The 21223-nt window shown below is 48.0% G+C and overlaps 1 protein-coding gene across 2 annotated transcripts in view; it reads left to right on the top strand.

Annotated features, from left to right (window-relative positions):
• Positions 1 to 21223, top strand: part of EHMT1 (euchromatic histone lysine methyltransferase 1) — a 122618-nt gene that overhangs the window by 10036 nt on the left and 91359 nt on the right. Inside the window, exon 1 of one of the 2 annotated variants that reach the window (XM_082327842.1) lies at positions 7085 to 7172. The exons of the other annotated variant lie outside the window; for it this stretch is intronic. The gene's annotated coding sequence lies outside the window, so the exon portion shown is untranslated. Of the gene's footprint in view, positions 1 to 7084; positions 7173 to 21223 lie in introns of those variants that run through there. 2 annotated transcript variants of the gene reach the window in all.

The raw sequence follows: 21223 nt of genomic DNA, 5'->3' as shown, positions 1-21223 counted from the left end.
TGTCTGCTTTTAAAGAGCAATGTAAATGGTGACGGGAGGCCCGTGGTTCCTGCGTGCATTCCCTGATGAGTCAGATACCTGAGCTTGCACTGGGATGGTGATGCTGATGCAGTTGCTGATTGCTGCCAAAGCAAGGCGTCCACACAAGGAGATTAGACAACAGTCCTTTTCCCTGCTGGGTGCTCATTAACATTTTCTTGCTGATGTATTATTAATTAAGCTAATTTTTATTGCCCTGTAAGTATAGGTGGTGCTGCTTTGCAAGCACAGAACATAACCTGCTCGTTTCCCAGAGTTTCTGAAGTATGTGTTGTGCCATGTGCAAAATGAGAGCATTGGAAAAACTGACTGTGCGGTTGGATATTGAAGTAAGGTAAATCTCTGGGTTTTGTGTTCTTTTTTCCCTCTTAGCAGATGCCCGGCTTCGTGGCTGACTGGGGCTGGTGAATGTGGAGCTATATGAGCAGAGAGCTAAGGACCTGTAAATGCCCTGTATGCAGAATTAGTGCAGACAGATAATAGGACTTAAGAGCAAGGAGAGTTTGCAGCATTGACCCTCTATAAGACAGAAGATTACATAGACTAAAGCTGAGTATTACATTAAAAAGAGTCTTGGGACCCGATCCAAACCCATAGAAATCGTGGAGGGATTTGCCGTCAGCTTCAGTGAGAGCAGACTGCTTGCAGTGTACCCAAGCAATGGGGCAGTCAGCAATTTAAACAAAAGAATTTAAAGAACTGTCCAAGCAAGGCTGGTTGGCGGAGTCCGATTATGAGATTTAGAATTTGTCCCTGCTGAAAAGCGCTGTGCCCAAGAACGACTTCGTAGTCGTGTTAAATGCCAACGAATTGAAATTCTGCTAATTGGCCTGGCATCGCCATTGTGGTGCTTTGTCTACTGCGAATGCAGCCTCCTTGCTGTCAGCCGCCTGCGTGCCTTAAAGGTGCAGCCGTGCGCTGCCGGTGCCAGCGTATCCGCGGGGGAAAGGGTGCGCCGTCACCTCTGAATTTGCTATTTCAGATCAGTGTGGGATCTGCGTGTTTGGAAGTCCCTTGAGTCTGCTGAGATGAGGTGTGTGGATCTGTACGGGTGGCTTCCTTGTGAGGTCTGCCAGGTGGCCTCCCCGTCCTGGCGCACCCCTCGGTCCCTTTTGCGCTGTGGCTTCCCTGGGGATGAGCAGAGGCTCCCACCCTTGCATGTCCCGGTTGAACACGGTGGCTGGGCTCTGCAGCCTGTGCTGCTCTGCAGGCTTCCTCCCTGGGACAGGTTGGTTGATGTTTTGCTACCTGTGATGCTTTTCCCATCTGTAAAACAGAGGTAACGTTTTTACAAAGTTATAAGGCTTGTCTTGGTGTTAGAAGCCTTTAACTGCAAGTGTTGTAGAAATGCAGAATGCTAATTTTTAAGTGTACGAGTTATCTTCCCTGGGTAAGAGATGGCAAGTTACTGCGTCGAAATGTTCACTATTTTCTGTGCTCTGGTTTATGTGCTCTGGTTTCTGGCTTCATTCTTTGAGCTCATGGGTGAAGAGAAATAGAAAACTTCTTCCAGAAGCACTTTGTAACATATGAACTATTTGTGAGCAAAGCCAGTATGACTCCCAGTATCCAGCACCTCTTCTTTGGACTTCTGACAGCAACATTGGACTTCATCTTGAAAATGAGATCTGTAATCTCTCACGTGTTCTCTTATTCCATTCTTAAATTAGTCTAATGTATCCTGTTCCAGCCTATGCCATTATTAACAAACCTCTGTAATTATGGCATCTGCTGTAAGGTCATTCTGTGCCCCTTGCTAGGAAAAATCCACGTTTAATAAACAAATCCACTTAGACTTTTCTAAAGCAAAACGTTGGGTAGAAAATGGTCACTTTGGCGAACTTTCCCATTTGTTTACCTCTGATTTTTTTACCTGGTTTTGCAAGAGCGTGGCTGTTGCAGCTGGAGGTCAGGCCTAGTTTCACAGCGCGGGTGAGTGGGGGAAAGCGAGAGGGGGCTGGGAGGGCAGGAGCCCCCCGCCAGCATCGCCTGCCCCGGGCTGCGTCACGGCCACGCAGCCCAGCGGCGCCCGTCGCCGGTGCAGGTGCCTCCCAGCCGCGGGCTGGCTGCGGCTGCGGCTGACCTTGCAAAAGCACTGAGAAAAGCTCTGTTCTGTTGGTTGATTCAGCCCGTTTTTTTTCTTTTTTTTTTTTGAATGAGAAAAAGCCCTTCATATTTTGGCGTGAATTCATGATGCTTTCTTTTATTCTGCGCGTGACAAAACCATGTGGTTGCAGTCTCTTGCTCAGCCTGGGTAGGATCCACTCCTTCGTGGACTGCCGTCAGAAGTTCAAGGCGTATCTCAAATCCTACTTAAACCTCACTCGCCAGCGGATCCGCTTTGTTTGGCTCCGGGCACAAGAGTGGGAAGGAGTGGGTTATATTGGGTACTAGAAGTTAAACTGCATGGAAGGAAAATCAACCAGTATTGTTTTTTCACTGCATTATCAGAGCTTTGCGAAGGTTTGGCCAACATAGGATATGGTTTCCATAGTTAACTGTAAATACCCCGTGAGTTACATCACCTGAGGGGTAAAGGCAGGAGGAAAGGGTTTCCTGCCTCTGCCCGACGGCATCGCTTGTCCTCTGGGTTTTCAGCCACGTGTGTCTCAACACACCGCTCTTTTGGCATTGTTATCCGGGAACTGTTACACATAGGCCACCTCTGCAAATGAATTTCCAGGAATGAAGTAATTTCCCCATTTCTTTCTACAGGAATACTTGAATCAAAATTTTTGTTACGCTCCATGTGGATTCAGGGGCTGTTTCCCCAAGCTTAGTTTTAGAGCTAATCTTCGCGCAGACGCTGCCATTATCTCGGTGATGTGTCTCCTCCCCGTAACTCGGGAGCTGTGGCATGAAGCACGCCCGTCTCTCTTGACGCGAGAACGCTGTATCGCGTTGCCGCCTTCTGGGCTGGGCAGCATATGGGAGGACTAGTTAAAATCTCTATCTTTTCTGCTAGATCCTATGAGTTGCTTATGCGACAGCATCAGCTTCTCCAGGGATGTGGTGCCCCAAATCGGATGAAAACCCTCTCCCGGCCTGCCAGCCCCCCGTGAGTTGCCAGGTGGTCTGCCTGTGGCGTAGGTTATTTATATGAACGCAGCTCCATGTGGGAATGAGCCCGTGGTGCCTCTCGTAATGGTCCGTTGCAGATCCAAATCGGAGAGAAGAGGAGCACAGCTGTGTGCTGCTGAATGCTCTGCTCTGTAATTCCATAACGTGGCTAGACAGGTAGGTTTTGATCTTGCAAACGTTTACACATCTGAGTAATAATTACTAATATGCCATAGTATTTGGCGTTACAGGGAGAGCTGTTCATCGGTGACACAATGGCTCGGATGCTGGCTGTGTCGGATATAGGGTTGCACGGCCAAGCCCTAGATGTGTGGGTAGGTGTGAGCCATGCCTCCATCTAGGAATGCCTCCTCCGTAAGGACGTGCAGGCGTCTTGCGCTGGCGGAGCGTGGGTGCAGTTTTGCTGGCAAAATAAGCCCTCCTGCGTGAAGCAAGCTGCTTCCAGGGCACAAAGACCTCCTGGCTAAGGGCTCCCGCAGAGGTGCGCTCCTCACGGCCCCCTCAGCAGAGCAGAGAAGCGGGAGGTGATGGTGGGCTGTTTTAAACAGGAGTTGTAGGTTTTCAGCCATGAGCCATCGGATTTGTAGAAATAACCATTGACAGGATGATCATGGCAGTTCCTTTGCATGTTGAAAGCTATGACTATTAATTAAGACTGTATTGTGAGAGCTCCTTTACATACAGCTCTTAGCATATACAGACTCCACCTCTACAAGGCCCAATTAACCGCCAGTTAAAGTTAGCACTTTGTACTGGTAGAGCTAATTTGGCTGAAGACACAGGACTTAGCCGTGTCGATACAAGCACCTTTACGCTGGTGTAAATGTGCTGCACGTCCTGTAAGTGTGTTGACGAAAGTCAAGTTGACAGAAGCGCGTTTGTGTTGGTATAACTTTGAATATGCTTTGAATTGTCTCAACAGAACCATCATGCTATAAAGGATGCCTCTATCAGGGGTAGCTAAAAAGATGCAAAAATTGTGGCTGGACCAGTAATCAGGTCCTTGAATTAATTTACTTTTTTTTTTACATTATACTATTTCAGTGTTTGTCATTCCATGCTTTTGTGTTTCTCTGTGTTTGAGGTTTTCTTTTTTTTTTTAACGGGTCAAATGGGGAACAAGCTATTTTGGAAACATGCAAATGAAAAGCTGGAACGTAGATGCCAGTCGAGGTGAGGCTGGACCGTATCCCGCTGCTCCTTTGCTTTGCATGCCGTGTGAAAGGTATGTTGCTGAGCAAAACGGAGGAAGGCTCAGAGCGTGGAGGAGGCAATGATTCTCCCGGAGCGGTGAACAGGCTCACAAGGAGGCATCTGAGCATTGATACCTGTCTGTTTTGGAAGGCTGCAGTCACCGTCTTGTGCTGTCAGGGCCTTTGGATTAAATTGCAGCAGAGTCCTTCAGTTTTTCGGAGGTCTGGATTCTCGCCGTGCGTTACGGCGGGCTTGAGAGCGTGGGGCTTGGCCATCTGTTCCCAGAGCAAGGCAGTCTCTCGGTGCTGTGATCCTCAGCAGTTCATGTAACTTCTCCACCTTTGAATTTTAATCCAGAGGGTGGAGAAATAATGTTCATCCTCTTTGCTGCTTGGTTTGTAACCTGTACAGGTGTTACAAGCCAGAGGTGAGGCCAGCTCAGAGCCAGGCTTTGAGCCTTACCTCCTTGAAGCTGGCACTGCCTTTGCTAGCCATCATACTCATTTTCTTAAGCCACCCTAAGAATTTTTGTCTTTGTCGCTTCACTAAACCATTTGCTTAAGCTTTGAAAAATAATTTTCTTTTTTTTTGGCTTTCATACTTAAAGCCAGAAGCCTCCAGGACTTCCTCTCTGTTAATTCTGCTTAGTTTGTCTGAGTGGTTTTTAATCCCGTGCCAGGAGGGTGTAAATGTCTGTATAGCAACTATGACTACTGCAAGCCGCTTGCTTTTCTTCGCTGCCTCTCGGAGCCTTCTGGAAGTAGTTGGCAGACCAAAGGTTGAAAGCCACTGGTGTAGGTGATGGGAAGACCATGTGCAGAGGGACAGTTCCTGCTAAATGAGAAAGGACCCCCTTAAACAGTGTTTGTTTATCTTGAGAGACAAATCAGAGTTAGTCAGATCCTTGCAACCAGCGGGAGGCAAAACGAATCCATGTGTGTGTGAAACGCGAGGATCTTCTGAGCTCTTCCAAAGTTCTCCAGTATCGAAACTGGTGCTGCGGACAGCGTGATGCGGCGAACACGAACCACCATGGATTGATTTTTTGACAGAGGGTTGCAATCACGCAGGAGCCTGCTGTTTCCCATCCTCCCCACACTCCAGTGGGCAATATTTACAATCAGGGCACTGTGCACACACCTTTGGTGTAGTGTCTCCATGCTGAAGGTGCTAGAAGCACTAAAGGAAAGTCCCCGAACCAGTCTGCGTTGAGGATTATTTTCTAAAGCATCCATACTCATTGCAACCACGTGGGCCACTCTGATAAGGCCTGAAAGGTGCCTGGAATACAGCGAGATCCCAGTAAGAGACCAATTGTGTCCACCCTGCCCAATGAACTTTTGGAATTGAACCTAAATTGGGTTTGTCCAGTGAGAGGTATTCTGACCAGGTCTCCTTCTGCAAAGGCAACCTGCTCAACGTGCAAGTAGGGATTTACTTTGCCTTTACAGAAAAGTCTGTCCCTAATTCCTGCCTCTCTGCACCAAAGTTGGCCGTGAGGTCTCAGACTGTAATGGCATGGTCGTGCTGGGCGTGAAATATAATATGCCGATGAAGAGGAGCAATGCCTTGGTCAGTCATGGGGCTCCTGATAAGAAGCAGACATGGAGCTGAGCTGCTGTAATTTCTTACGGAGATGATGGACTTGCTAAATTATCATTCTGCCCACCAACAGTATTGGAGATGGCCGTTCCCTGCTCTAAGAGAGGTGTCCTGGTGCCATTTTACATTCTTGCTATCTCCTTGATAACATCCTCGGTGGGGCCGTGGAGCCCTTTTGTTCTCTGCTCCAGTTTCTAGCATTTACTGCTCTAGCGACACTTTCAGACCCAAAGCAGCGGGATCCTGGTGCTAACACAACACTGTGGGTTAAAAGAAGGAAGCAGAGCACAACAGGTGATCAGCAGCTTTTGTAAGAAACGGTCACGCCTTGAGATGGGAAGGATGAATGGCAGGTTGTGATATCTCGTTGTCTTGCGACTGGCATTGTTTTCATCATAAAAGACGAGAAACAGTCTTGTGTTACTGCCGCCTTTGTGGTTTGTAACGTTGCTGTGTTATTTTCCCTTTACGGAGTACAAGGCAGGTTAGACTGAAGCCGTGTATCCACTGAAGCCCGGCCAACAGCAGGCAGCATGGCTGCTCTTGTGGGGCAACAAATAACTGTTTCAGTGGTCAGCAGCTCCAGCTTTGCAGGCTCGCCTTTCGAGCTGTGCTACCGCTAGACTGTCCTTAGAGTGCCGATGCGCTGACCTTCCCTTCATCTGTACGTTTGGAGGGGGAGGCACTGTATTTCATACCAGAAAAATGCAGGTATTGTGTGAGAATAATTCTGGTAGGCTGCAAAACTCAGGAGCCCGCTGTTGCTCTGCAGTGTGGTTTGTGGGATCCTGTCAGCTGGTTTGGCATTTTGTGGCTTTACTATAAATGGTGATAGAGATACAGTATTATGCATTAACGCCTTTTTTTTTTTTTTTTTTTTCCTCCTGAGTGCTCTTCCATGCTTTGCCACGATGTTACAGACTAGACTGAGAGTGTAAAAGCCACCTGCAGATGCTCTGTGGGTAAGAGGAGGAGAAATCCTTTTCAGATTTTGGGCGTACATTCCCCCAGCTTCCTGCTGTCCCAGCCACTGACGAAACGAAGAACCAAGTGCACTGTGTGTGGCTAGAGGTAAAAACCTCAGCAGGCTCTTCCACGAGAAGTCTGACCCCACTGGCGAGTACGATTGAAGTAACTCATTATCTGCTGCCTTTCACCTGACCGTCCCTCCCGGACCTCTGAAGGGTGTTGAAGACTGAGGACATTTAGACCGTGTCCTCAGATGCCTGCATTTTGTGGCAGATAGAGTGTGAAGAGTGAGTACCAGCCATGGGCTTGGTCCTGCTTCCAGGATCACCCCTTTTTTGTTTAGATCTTGGGCTCACAATCTTGTTTTTTCAAACTAGTGTGATTGGAGATGCTCAGTCTTCAAGATTTGGTCATAATCATTACACAAATATGTTTCTCCCTGGGACCAGTGGTCAGGTCAAATGAAGCAAGAAGCCTCCATGCTCTGTGTTCATGGGGAGCTGCCGGTCCCCCATACTTAGAGATAGCCCTTCCCCAAGTCATGCCGCCGCCTTCTCTTGGTTTTCTTTTGTGTTTGGTATTGTTTAGAGCCCTGGCAGCCTGCCTAGATGGGGTCACAGCTACGCTGCAGTACATTGGTGGAGCTGCCCCAAGCTTCATAAATCTGGGACACTTCTGCAGCATGAGTAGAAAACTCCATGGGCTCTGAGGGTCTCGGATTTACTGTGCTTGTGCAGCTCGTTGGCACCTTGTGTGTCTCCTTCTGTCCCAGTGGTTAACACCTGATGTGGAGGGTACAGCATCCTGTAGGCCTCCTCAAGCAGCAGAAGCAGAATTATTTAAGTACTGCTCTGTTCTGCTGGTACTTTTAGGCTGTTTCCTGCGAGAACTCATGGACAAACAGTGAAGGTACCCGAGTTTCGAGGTTCTGCAGTACGAGATAGAAGGTTGCCGTTGCACCAGGCTCATATTCCAGCTGTGTGGTCTCCTGCAAATTATATAGGCAATTCTTAGCTCTTTTCATACAAATGAGTCTTTAAAGGGAGTCTGCACTGAGAGCACAAAACGCCTACATGAGTTTTTGGCAAGGCTGATTTTCTTCTGTTGCGCTGTGTTGGCACCGCTGGACTGCACAGCATCGCCTCTGGGTCCCGCTGAATTGCACAGGAGGAGCCTTTGGCTCAGGTACTTGTGTCATGCTTAGTCCCTGAAAGAGCAAAGAAGTGCATTTGCTAGGATGAAATGATTAATTGCATACTCAGGGTATAGAGGTCACAGCAGGGATATTAGAAAAGTGCCATCAATGTGCTGTCACGGTGGTGTTAAAGACGCTTTCGTTGGGATTGCTGAGGCTCCCGGTGAACGGCGAGGTGGGTCAAAGGGAGCCAGCCAGCAATGGCGAGCGGTTAAGGAAGGCTGCCCCGCTCTGCTTCTTCCCTGCGAGTAATTGTTTGAAGGAGAAGGGGTTTGCTTCCTCCTCTCTCATCATCTTCATCCAGCTGCAGCTTTCACGCTACTCATGACAAATGAAGAGTGGCAGAGGTGGATTTTACCACATCACGTACTACCTCCTGGTCGGTAAATTAGTAATACGCCACCATGCTGTTCTACTGCAGGAATCTCTCTGTCCTGGCTGCTTTTTCAGCCAGGTTGAAGGCTGGGTGGGTTTTTAAATGATGATATTTTAAAATTTGAGAACAGCTTTGATTTATTGACCTGCTGCCTCTATGAATCGAGCTGTCTGGGCTGGCATCTGGAGATAAGAGGCTGTCGAGTAATTGCTTATTATTGACTGATTGCCAGCTTGGGCTGTTTGCTTGAAGAAGAATCAATAGCAGTCAATCTTCAAAGTCTAAACTCTCAGGGAGTATGACTGGTTTCCAAATTGGGAATGACAGGTCAGGATAACTCCATATCTGATATCCCAACTTCATGTCTGGGTGTAATCCTGCAATGGAGGAGGAAGCGCAGGACATGATCTTCCTGCATCAAGGCTTTCACATCTGCCTGCTTTAAAGTCTGGGATTTTTCTTTGCAGGGGTTTTCAGGGACAGATCCCACCCTCGCTCCAAGCCTTCCTCCGAGAGGCTGGAGCAGCCTCAGCACCACCTGAGATCAGTGGGAGGCGAGGGCAGGATGAGTGCAGGCATCATTCATTAAGTCCCCAAAGGAGAGAGCAGGGAGGGGTGGATGAACAGCCTGCACTATGACACATCCAAACCAACCAGTTTGGATGCTTTATAAATAAAACAAAGCGTCTATTTTAATGCATGGTAACAGAGATTTCCTTTCTGTGGGTGATTCTATTTAGGTGACAACAGAACAAAATATCCAGTGTCACCATACGTTTTATCATTCCTTACGGAGACTGTCGCTATGGTGAGCGTTCGTTTTAAAAAGCAGACATAGCCCTTATTTAACACTATCATGACACGTTGCCTTTTTTGTGGATTCACGTGTAGGGCTGAAAACATAAAAGGGGCTTCATGGCATCAAAGGCGTTCAAGACTTTTTTATTTAAAAAAAAAAAAAAAAGTTTAGATCTTTGTAATGGCTGGGGTGAAGTCTGGCGACTGGATTTGGGAAGCAATCTCACACCTTGGGCTGTAGCCCACTCCGGATTTTCCCCAGCGCTCGGGGGTTGCAGTCCGGTCTCTACGCGTCCTAGACTCAAGCAGGGTTTAAAACTTGAAATCAGAGCCTGTCGTGGGGGAGGGGGAGGCTTGGATCTCTATCGGCTACAAAGAGCAATTAAGCAACAGGACATGAAATAGATAAATGGGAAGGGGAAGGGGAGTTCCCTGGTAATATGGGACGATGAAAATGGAAGAATCTATTTCTAAAGTGTAAATATTTGTCCTTAACTTTGGAGCTCTATTTTCACCAGGAAAGCTCTGATTCAAGGTGCACTGTTTGGGGTGAGGGAGAAATACCTCAAATAGAGCAGTTTAATCCTCAGTGGTCCAGGAGAGAATGGACAAGATTACTTGAACAGCCTTGTTTAGATACTGGATTTGTTGTCTACTAGCAAATCCTCATTTGCATGGGTCCTTAATCTCTGGAGTTAAATGTGTCTCAGGATCTGTTATCTACTGCGATGCAGAGTTGAGAACCAGATTTTTAAAGCTGTTCCTTTTTATTTGAATGCTTCCCCTCCCCTCCCCCCCGCACCCCAAATTACCTTCCTGATTTTTTGAAAAGCAGAGACGAGCCAACAAGTGATACAAAAGAAAAACCTGCCAGTGAGAAGAAGCTGTTTTTGACCTAAGATTCAGTGGATGAACTGTCCACCAGCCTGTAGAGAAAAGCCAAGATCAGACATTTAAAGCGTGTGTCGCAGGGAAACCACGAGCCCCCCCTCTTCCTGAAAGGGCAGATAAACGTGAAATCTTTAAACCTGGTTGGAGGTAGAGGGTTGGGCAGAGATCCTTTCTGGAGCTCTAGGAAGGGATTAGCCCTTATTTTGGGGGCTGTTTAACTTCGCCTGTAGTCCTGAAATGGCATTTCCTCATGTCTGCAGCAGCCCTCATTTCATGAAATGGATGCAACTGCTGAAAAAAGATCTCGCGTGAGCATGCTCACTGGAAGATTAATCCTTTAGAGGGAGTTGGAGAGTTAAGCTACTGTAATTTCTCTGCAGTTGGCTGCAGTAAACAACTGCTCTAAAGACACGAGGAAAAAAATTGACGGAGGTATATGGGATTAATGTACATATCTTTTTGTGTTTCTACTTTAAGGTTGAGGGTTTGATAAAGGTTTTTCTCTAAGAGCTGGGGAAGAGGGATCTGTGTAATGATTTTATGGGTGACCTTCATGTTGTGGTTTCTTTTTTTCCTCCAGGCCAAAGTAATCCTATTTCCGTGCAAGGCCATGCTGAGGCACGGGCTGACTTTCTAGAGCTGGGGTAGAGCACCAGGGTGACTTCGTGTTGAGTTAAATGATTATACGAGGTGAGGCCTGCTGCACGTTGAGCTGTGTTGGCAGAAGGGAGCTGAAAACACCTCCTCCTGTTTAGTTGTGATCAGAACCCAGTGGGACTCGATATATCATGCTTCTGTTGGAAAGAAAATGTGTAAAGGGATTAGCTTTGATTGCCTACAGAATAATAGTCTTTTTTTTTTTTTATTTTGCTCCCCCTCCTCCCCATGCCTGAGGAGCTGCAAACCTGTGTCAGATGGGGGAAGAAAAATAATGGTTGAGATATTTTGGCTTTGCTTTAAAGGATGATCACTTTTCGCATGTTGAGGAGAGAATGCCTTGCCAGCGAGGTAAGTGTTGCAGGCACACGGGTTGCGTCAAGGTGAAACCGAGCTCCTTCCTTCCCAGGCGCTGCTTTGCGGGTGCATCCTGGAGGAAGGAAAACCTCTGCTAGTTCCTAGCGAGCGAACAGCGTTTTATCTGCTTGCCTCCAGAACGCGTGGGTGAAGGAGGATGTGATTTACCGCCCTTGATGCTTTATATCGGCTTCCTCCAAATACAGCACCAGCGATGGAGGGCCAACCTGGGGGCTCCCAGGACATCAAGCAGAGATACCCGGGTGGCTTGATTTTCCTCAGGCTGCTTCAGCACTGTGCTTGAGCTGGGAGAGGCAGTGCTCACTAACCACAGCTTGCATCTTTACCTCTTAAAACATCTCGCTAATCCTTCTGAATGATGAGGAAATGGAGGTGAAGAGTCAGCAAAACTTGCCTGGCTCGGGGGGGGGCGGGGAAGGGCATCGTTTTGAGTGTTATGTACCTAACTGGAATAAATCGCTCTCCTCGAGCTCAAGTTGTTAGGGATCGCTCCTCAGCAAGTCTCCAGGACTGTGTACGAGTGGAAGAGGGGCACACCCTTCCTCCTTCGAGGAGTGAATAATAATAGATGCAACTCTGCCTGTGCCACTGCAAATTCATGTGTTGCATGGCTGTGACAGTAGTCCTGGCGTTACCCGGTGTTAAATTTACGTCCAACGGCAGCAGGATCTGTTTGCAATGTTGTGTTGGAAAATGGCTTCGTATTTCCTTGGAGTGGTGTGAAGAAGGGAATAATAATTCAATAATTTTGCAAATGTCAGTGGCTCCCACTAGATTTGTCCTCTGGTAGCTGTCAGCTTACGTGCGATACACAGGTGGATGCTAATGCTGTCAGAGGAGTTCAGAAGGGCAATTCTGTTACGGACTTGGCTGAGCTCGAGATGCTGCGTATTTGAAGAAAATTTTGCCACCCCAATGTTGAGGTTTTTCGCTTGGTCCCTCCTTTTCCCCTCCTTTCCAGAAGCTCTGGCTAGCACAGATTGTCTGTTCTGTGGATGGTTTTAGGGAACATTGATGGCTGTGTGCGTAGGGGGAATAATTAGCTACCAAATGCAAATAGATTGTTTCTTGCTGTTTCAAAATCATTGTAATTTCTATTGAGGATGGGTTAATTATATCTTCATTTTGATGGGTGTAAGGAAAATGATAGAGATATAGCAATATAAATCTATATAGGGAGGGATGTTGTTTTCAGAATACTGTTTTGGAAGTCACGAGAACAAAGACTCCTCTCTTGGAGGACCATGGTTCTGTCGGGATTCAGCGGTGTTGCATGTTTCTCAGTGGTGGATGAGTGTTTTCTATTTCAGATTTTTGTCTTGTGCCAGCGACGTATCTGTCACCACGACAAGAGGTTTTCAGTTGAGAGGAAAACGATCAAATTCTGGTTAAAGTGCTGGTTAAAGGTTGAAGGGCTGGGAAATAGTGTTTTGAAAAGCAAAGGTGAAAGCAAGAAAGTTAAAATAAACCTTAACATTTATGATCAGGGTGTAACAAAAGTGCATCTTTAACCGCAAGTGTGTAGGTGGGGGGCTCCTTTCCCAGTACAGGACCCAGCGGTCCCGTGGCACCAGGACTGGTCTGTATGCCGAAATGAGGTGCTTGTCCCTGGCTCTCCCAGTGCAGGCCATCGCTCTCTGTCCCTTTTGCAGACTTTAGGGAGCCTGCATCTGTCATCTCGTTCTTTACTGCAGCCTCACTGGGAAAGGGAATCAAGTTCATCCCTAAAATGGTTGGGACCAGCTTTAAACTTTTTCCTTCGGTCTCCGGTACCAGGGCAGGCATCTGTGGCACCAGAAAACGGGGAAAAGGCTCAGCAAAAGGACAAAGGTGACGCTGTTTCCTTAGCGCCATGCCTTTTGGCTCGAAGCCAAAGAGCAAAGCCCTCCTTCTCTTCTTGTTTTAGAGTAAAATGGGGAAAATGAGCTATTTTCAGTGGCTGAGGAGAGCCCCTGGCATGGAGCACCGTGCTTCAGCCTTACCAAGCTTTTGGTGGCCTGGGGACTTTGTGCCTCCAGATCGGAGCAGCTTTTGCGAGAGCCTCAGCCCAGAGCCGCTTCCCTCCAGCGCAGGGCTCCTCTTCTCTGCCGAGAAGACGTTCAGCTCCTCTCCAGCAAGCCCGGGAACTGATAAGTCTGAAAGGAAAAAATAGCTGCATCCAAATTTAATTTCTATTTGGTTTAAAGTCTGCGGATGTGTTCTCGGGCTCTGCTGGAGGAGCTCTGCGTTCCCTGCTGGGGTGTTCCCGTGGAGCGGGCACCTCCCTCCCTGCGTGAGCCCCCCAGCCCTCCGGTATGGCCAAACCGAGCGGAGGTTGGTTCTTCAGCCTGGGCAGCGCATAGCCCGCTGCAACGGGCGCAGCGTCTGCTGCGAGGCAGGCAGGGGATGGGGCACGCCTGCTTCTGCCGCGCCGGCCGTGGGAGCGCAGCCTGCAGGGATCGGGGGCGGCAGTGGCGGAGGCAACAGCCAGTGCCCAGGCTGGAGTCCTCGGGGGAGAGCAGAGCTGTCACCCCCCCCAAAATGTCACCCCGGGTGTTTAACTCGCCTGTCCCGCAGGTCAGCGCGGACGGGGCTGTGCGGACGGCGGGGCGTGCAGGGAATGCAGCGCAGGGGACTCCTGCATGCTTTTATTGAGATGGGTAACTTGGGCTTTTCAGGAGGATTCATTGCCTGAATTTGCAGGCTCCTCTCTTTAGATTTCTGTGAAAACTTCTGCCCGTATGGCCAGTTTTGTCTCTTTCTCCATCAGCATAACTTTGTTCAGTGCAGGAACTGAAACCTGAATTTGGGACTTGCTCACCTCTTTGGTATCGTAGCAGCCAAGGACTGTATTCAAAACAGAAAGAACAAAATGGAACTGAATCTTACAGGTGGATCTAAAGAAACCTTATGCGACCCTGGCAATCACAGGGAGGAGAAAGTTACTGTGCTGGGTAATGTATTGCATCAAAGTCCCAGTCTTTAATAACCAAACGATGACCACTTCAAAGCCCGGTGTCTTTGCTTCTCTCCCTTCTGACTGCTTCAGCCAACTTTTATTCAATTGGCAATGACTTTAAAAGCAGACATTATGATATAAGCCTTGTAATTATTTGCTGTGATGAACCCTCTCTGCTGTGAAGCCGTGTGGAAGGGTTTTCTGTAACGCGCAGCATTTCTCCACCTTCGTGCCTTACCGAGCCTTGCTTCGGAGGAGAAGTTTTATCTCCTGCTCTCCTGGCCATTTCGAAATCCAGCTTATGGCTGCATTTCGGCTTCCTTAACACCCTGAAGTACCTCCTCGCTGCTTCAGCCTTGCTTCGTGCCCTTTTGCAGCGCTCTCCCTCTGCCTCGAGCCCTCCTGCCGGGTCCTGGGCGAAGCAGGGAAGGGGCTGATGGCATCTCCCCGGCAGAGCCCGCGGGACCCTGTGCTGCCGGGAGGCTGCCGGAGCCCTGCGGCCGGAGGGGACCGCAGCAAGCCTGAAAGCAGCAGCGGGCAAAGGGGACTCCCTGCCCCCCTTCTCCTGAGGATTAAGAAGTGAAGTTACGGGTACAGGGGAAGGAGCTGCATTTTTTAACGTGGCTGTGAAATAACTACATTCCCATGGTGGATGAGGCTTAATGAATTGATCAGCGTGGAGGACATACGTTTGGGCTTCTGAGCGTTAGAGAAGCAATACAATGCGGTACATTACGCTTGGAAAAATACGGTCTGTGGTGAAAGGGAAGATGGAAGAAAAATCCTGCTTTAAAGACCTGCATCGACCTGCAGGGGAAAGATGGGATTAAACAGAGCAGGGAGAGAGCAGAAACACAGGAGACAGGGCTGTGAGCATGGCAGTCGGAGGAGGAGAGGACCGGGAGGGATGGGTGGATGGGGCTGTGCTGGAGGAGGCTGGTTTTGAAGGTGGTGGTGAAGTGACTTGGTGGCTCCTTAAAAAGAAAAAAAAGAGAGAAAATGAACTGCAGGTGATTCCTCAAGCGCCATCTAGTCCGTGACCTACTTGCTGCCAGGGTGATTTGCAGCTAGAGAAGCACACAGAAGAAATGGCTGTTCCCTGTGGGAAGGGCAGGGGTGCCGGGACGCGCGGGAGCTCTTTCTAGTGGTGTTTTCTCCAGCTGCTGCGACGTGGCTGTGCCTGGGCACCTGGAGTTTGCAGAGCCACTGCTGGAGAAAGCAAAGGGAGCAGCTTTGAGTCATGCATTTCCCGCTGGTGTGGAGGGAGACAGTGCCGCATCCTGGAACCAGGCTCAGATTTATGAGCTGGCTTAAACACGTGGGCTCCGTGATGCACGAGCGAGCTCCTTCCCCGGGAGGGGTGCAGGGCACTACGGAACTGGCCTGTCTGGGGCCGCGGCTCACCAGGACACGATACGAACAGTAGAAATTATTCATCCCTAACCTCCTTAATAATCCACTGCAAACTAAAAGTCTGCTTTCTCCCGCTTCTGCTCCTTCAGGAGCCCCCAGTAACCTGATCATTCTTAATCTCATCTTATTTTCCAGATCATCAATTTGATTTCTCAGTACTTTTACAGTCTTTAGTGTTCCTGGGAATCTGTGCCTCCATCAATGATCTCTGTTTCTTTTTTGAGGCTGTAGCAACCTTGAACCGCAGTTTCCATACTATTTTTATAACTCGCACGGCTTACTAGAGGAGTCCTTCAGAAATAACTGTACAGTTCTTACCAAGATATCCCCAGCTTTTCTCAGGAACTAATAACTTCATCTCTTGCTAATATGGACTTGAAGGCTCTCCTTTTCCTCTTGTTCACTTCTCCCACTGGGGTTTGGGAGTTAAATGCCTTACCTTGAACTTAATTTGTGTAGGTAGGTATACACGCATGTCACAGCGTATCAGATACTCCTTTAACCATGTTAATCATGATGCTGAGCACCTAGTGCTACAGGCTGCCATTGATTAGACAGTCGCTCTTCTCCTTTGCATTCATCAGCAAGCATTAGCATAGAACCTTCCTTTGCTTGATTTTGAAACTGCTTCCAATATCTTCTACAGTGCTTGAAATCCAGATAAATTCATTAATCTCGACAGACTGAATGTGGATTTACTGGGGGCAGAGCCTTGGATGGGGAGGGGACCTCCCCCACCTCTCCCACTCGGATGAGGGCTGCATCTAGGCTGGGGCTGCGTCAGATTTACCTCTGTACGAAATGATATTGGGACGTAGCCTTTGTATCTTTTTTGGGGGTGTTCTAAGTTGCTATATTAAATAAATAAAAAAAGTGGCTCTAAGATTGTCTGAAATGACAGCCTTCCTCCTGTTGATGGCATATAGGGAGTTATTTGTGAGTTAGCAGTCCAAGGTTATTTAACTCCCAAACTTCTGCACTTGCCTTGCAAACTCCGTGCAAGAAAATCTTTTCCTTGGAAAGAAAAATGAAAAAAAGTCCTGTGTTTTTCATAAGTTGTGAATTGTGCTCTTGTCTAAGCTGATTATTTTATTTATTCCAATAATCCTCTCTTCCAGAATAAAGGAAAATTAATTGTCTTCCTATTTCCATAACGATTTGCCCTTCAGACAGTTGCCAGGCAAAGTGCTTAAAACCTAAAATGAAAAGATGGTGACTGTTTAAAATCATTGAGCTACTGTAGGAACATGTTTGTATTTTAATAGGGTGATGTTCAAGTGGTCCCAGAGAGTGCTATTTGCTCTGTGTTCTGTAGGATTATGAGGTTGGTTTTTTTTTTTTTTTTGCTTCTGCATATAAAAATGGGGTCAAGCCTGCTGTGGTAGATAGTGCAAGTCTTATGTAGGATTTTGCTAGCAATATGGACTGCCTGCAATTGAAGCCCTACAATTATCCGGCATTAGTGGGGAGCGTTGTCCTTGGCCTTCGTCGGGTCTGTTTGCTGGGAGGGTGGCTTTGCTGCATTTCAGTGCCTGGAGCTGGGCGAGGACTTACTGGGGACAAGAGAGATGGGGACAAGATTTTTCCCTGCAAGAGCTTTTCATTGACACCTACCTGGCTCTCGGTTATTTTTAACTTTGTCTGTCTGAAAAAAAAAAAAGTTACCTGATTAATTTGGGAAAATGCTGGAATGCTTCCTTAAAAGGCTCAAAAGCGATGTAACAGGCAGTGATGAATCTCAGAGCTAAATTAGAGCTCTTGTGGGTGCGTTGGTTGAGGAAGGGAGTTTCATATTTTATCAGCTAACACATTTTTTATGCCAGGCTACACGTTCAGGGCTCCTGACTTGCCGGGCACACTGGCAAAGCCAGTGTGGAAGCAGTGGCACAGCTCCAGATCTAGACCAGCGTCAGGGGAGCGGTGAATCCGCCCTTCATTTTGCTTTCCAGTTTTATTCCAACAAGCTTTGAGAAATACGTAAAAACTTGGAGCCTGGGGATGGCCGTGCTTCCAATGGGGGATTACGCTGAGGGCGGACGAAGAGAAAAAGCATGATGTGTTTAAAAACAAGCGTCTTGCGTAACGAAAAAGGGTTTGTTGCCCAGCCATTCCGGTCCCCGTAGCATTGCACATCCAGGTGCGGGCTCCCGGGCGCAGGGACAGCGGAGGTGGAGCTCATCTCCACTGTATTCAGGGAAAAGGTGCTGGCACCAGACCTGGATGCGGCCCTGGCTCTTTCCTCATCTCGCAGCATGACGGGAGGCGTTGGGGACAGTTTCAGTCCTGTGTTTCAACACAAGAAACCACACGGCAATAAATTCCTCATCTCTGTTGTATGTTTCCCTCGCCCTTCATATGAAATTGCTCCAAAGGAGCAGCGTGTAATCCATCACAGAAGAGAGAAGGGTAGGAGTTAATTCATTTTCATGATCTTTCTGCAGCACTTAGTCCAGCTAATAGTAATTTGTCTTACTTGGCTGCTGCAGTAATCCCATAAGGGACCCACTGGGAGAAGGCTCGGCACAAAGGACCCATGGCCCCCGGGTGTTTCCGTTAGCTGAAGAGCACATGAGATCATCTGTTGCATTTACAGCCAGAGTTTTCTGCTGCCATCTCAAGCAGAAGAACGATGGAGATCTCTTAATACCACCTAGTTCCAGGAGACTACCGTACCCAGGTGAGATAGCGGTCCATGGCCCAACTGTCCCTTAGCACGGGGAGGGAGGGAGACTCTCTCCTGGTTAGAGTGAGCTTAGGAAACATAAAACCAGGTGTGTGAATATCCTCCTCAGGTCTCGCCTGCTATGCCGTGCATACAACTACCTTTTGTTTTCTGTTAAACATCATAAACCTGGCAGGGGAATTCATTAACACGAGTCCCGACAGACTTTGATTTTGCCAAAGATTGATTTCGAATCACTCTCCCTACTCTTAATCAGAGAGATCTCTCTTTCCTCCCTGTTCAGATGTCCCGGGGGGTGTAGGTGTAGACTGCGGCATAAAACTGCCCAGTTTTGTTCCTTCTGTAGCTGGTAGGGATTGCTATTTCTTGCTGTCGGTGCACTTGGCTCGTTGCGCATAGCATGGAAGAAGTTATCCCAGACAGAGAACGCTCAGGTGGCCACCTCCTGTCTGTCGAAAGCTGCCGTTGGTTTCAGTATTTTAGGCTCAGTCTCTTAAATCACAGATGGAGCTGTATTTCCAGCTGGTACAAACCCATAGAGTTCACTGAAGTAGGTGAAAATACTCTAATTTACAGCAGTTGTGGTCCTGATCCGTAGGCAGCGTAAGCTATGTATGTATGATGTGGAGGGGGAAGCCTGAATTTATCCGTCACGCAGAGTCTTCTGTAAAATAGCTCTGTGCTTGCTGGCGTGGTTGCCTGAAGGGCTTTTGAAATGGCAGAGGTTGTGAAATGGTGGCAGGGAAAATCGGAGGACGGGAGCTCGGGAGCTCGCGTGCCCCTTCCTACAGCACAGCAGAGGCTGGAAAAGTGGGTGTTAATGGCTATATTTTGCAAGGCACCTTCCTCATGCTCCAGGCATTTCGTGTGCTAGGCAGTGACCTACAGGCCTTTTCGAAATGAGAAGAGTTTTATAGACAGGAGAGCCTTTTCTCCTGATCTTTTGATGGCTCTTTGCAGGAGTAACTGTGTGTGTTAGCTGGGGGCTGTTACCAGTCCCGTGAGACAATACCGCTTTTGAAAATTAATAATTTTTTTTTAGTCGCCACCACTATACTGATAAATTTGTCCTTTTGTCTCCTGTTCCCCGAGGGAGTTTTCGCTCTTCCTGGATCTCATCCTGATCCCTGCTTGCGAAAATAAATCCCGGGTTGCTGATGAAATCAGTTGTCTGATGCACTGCATCATCTGTGATTGTGCAGGGAGGGAAGGAACCGGTGCCCTGCCAGAATAGCAGCACATTAAAGGTTTTGCTTTGGCTAAGGGCGTCCAATCTTCCTTTCTCTCTATCCCTGGTCTAGCTAAGTAAGAGAAGTTTATCATATTTGGGTCCTCGAGTATTTTTCTCTTGGTCTTGTGGTTAGGATTGATTATTGCACGGCATCAGCAGCCTTCCCTTCCTCTCCCCTCCCAGCACATCAGGTTATACGTTACATGCGCACAGGAGGTGGATTGAAGGGGCTAATAGATCTCCGCCGTTAGCGATGAGCCTGTAGATGAACGTTTAGTGCTGGCACTATCACTGTATGTCCTGGTCTTTCATCCTCCGGAGCTCATGGGCAAGAAAATGATGAGAAGGAGGCAATGGTGGGTGCTACCCTGCTTGTCCTCCTGCTGAGCGGCTCCCCCAAGAAGCACCCTTGTAGTCCTGCCTGTCGGTGGGAACAACTGGTTTCGACTGTCCTGGCTGCAAAGCGGCCTGGGCTGACTGGTTTTCTGTTGGGCACCTTCGTGATGAGCTGGCATTCCCGAGATGGCAGCTCCAAAGGCATCGCTAGGTCCCGTGTGTGAGCTCCAGGTGGAAGAGGAATTCACGATGACCGTGTGTCTCGTAGGCTGCATCTGTGTAAAAAACCACAGCTTTTTCTCTCGTTTTTGTAGAATCGGTAGTATTGTTTGCTTTGAATGTTTTATTTTGCTTTTTCTTGGCTGTGGTTTTCTTTGTCTCTGTGCACCTATAATGTCACAGCGCTGAGCACAAGTGTTAATTATAAAATTAGAGCCATCTGTGAGGTCTGGGGCTGGGGGTGGGGAGGAAGGGGAGGCGTCGCTTCCAAAAACCGGGTTAAAAATCAAACTGCTGGATTTGGAGTGACAGTTCAGTAGTAGCTGCTCGTCTCTTATTTACTTTTCCTTGGGATTTGGAAACTCGCACAGGCCGCGGGGCCGGCAGGAGCAGAGGGACGCGAATCTGCGCGGAGTTTGAGCCTGCGGGGGCCGGGCTGGGCTCCGTCTGCAGCGCTCCCTGCGCAGCCCTGCCGAGTCGTTGCTTTCCCCCCAGAGCTATTGTCTGGAGAGACACTGATAGACGTTTGCTATCGATTCTTTGTCTGGAGACAGAACTGGAGTTATATATATATATATTTATGCGAGTATGTGTGTATATATATATTTTTATACATCAGATTGACTGAACAAACTTCCCTCTTTCTGAGTCACTGCTGCATTTTGAAGCAGGTGGAAGAGTTGCCATGGCTGAGCTGATGCTTAGTGGGCCTTTTCGAGGTTTCCAGGGCTGAGAAAAAAATGAGGAATGGATGAGTTAGATTTGGGGGAACAACCACCACAACAACAAAAATCCCCAAACAAAAAAAAAAATCTTTTACCACATTTCAAATCTTCCTTCTCCCCCCACTTCCAAATGTGCTTTTTAAAGAGTTACAAATGCTTGTTGGCATAGAAACTACAGAATCTGAGTGAAGCATGCAAATGTAAAAGGAGCCATTCTGCCTGAGCAACATGGACCGAGCCTCTGCAAAGCTGGCTAAAATCTTCTGCGAGGCAAAGAAAATTGTCCAGATGTTGCTCAAATTATAATGGCACTAAATATTTAGGTTTTTTAATTTGCACTTAGATCCACAAAAGCTTGAAATGTAGGGAATGCAGATCCATTACCAGTGGGCTTTCTTTTCTTCTGAAAGAAATCGTAGTCCAAAAATATTGCTGAAATCTGTTTGGCTCCGAGTGGTGCCAAATCCTCATTAAAACATGTGGATATTTCTGTGGTTT

Source organism: Platalea leucorodia (assembly GCF_965183815.1).
Source record: "Platalea leucorodia genome assembly, chromosome: 15".
Taxonomy (NCBI): domain Eukaryota; kingdom Metazoa; phylum Chordata; class Aves; order Pelecaniformes; family Threskiornithidae; genus Platalea; species Platalea leucorodia.
This window is presented reverse-complemented; position numbering and strand designations above follow the sequence as displayed.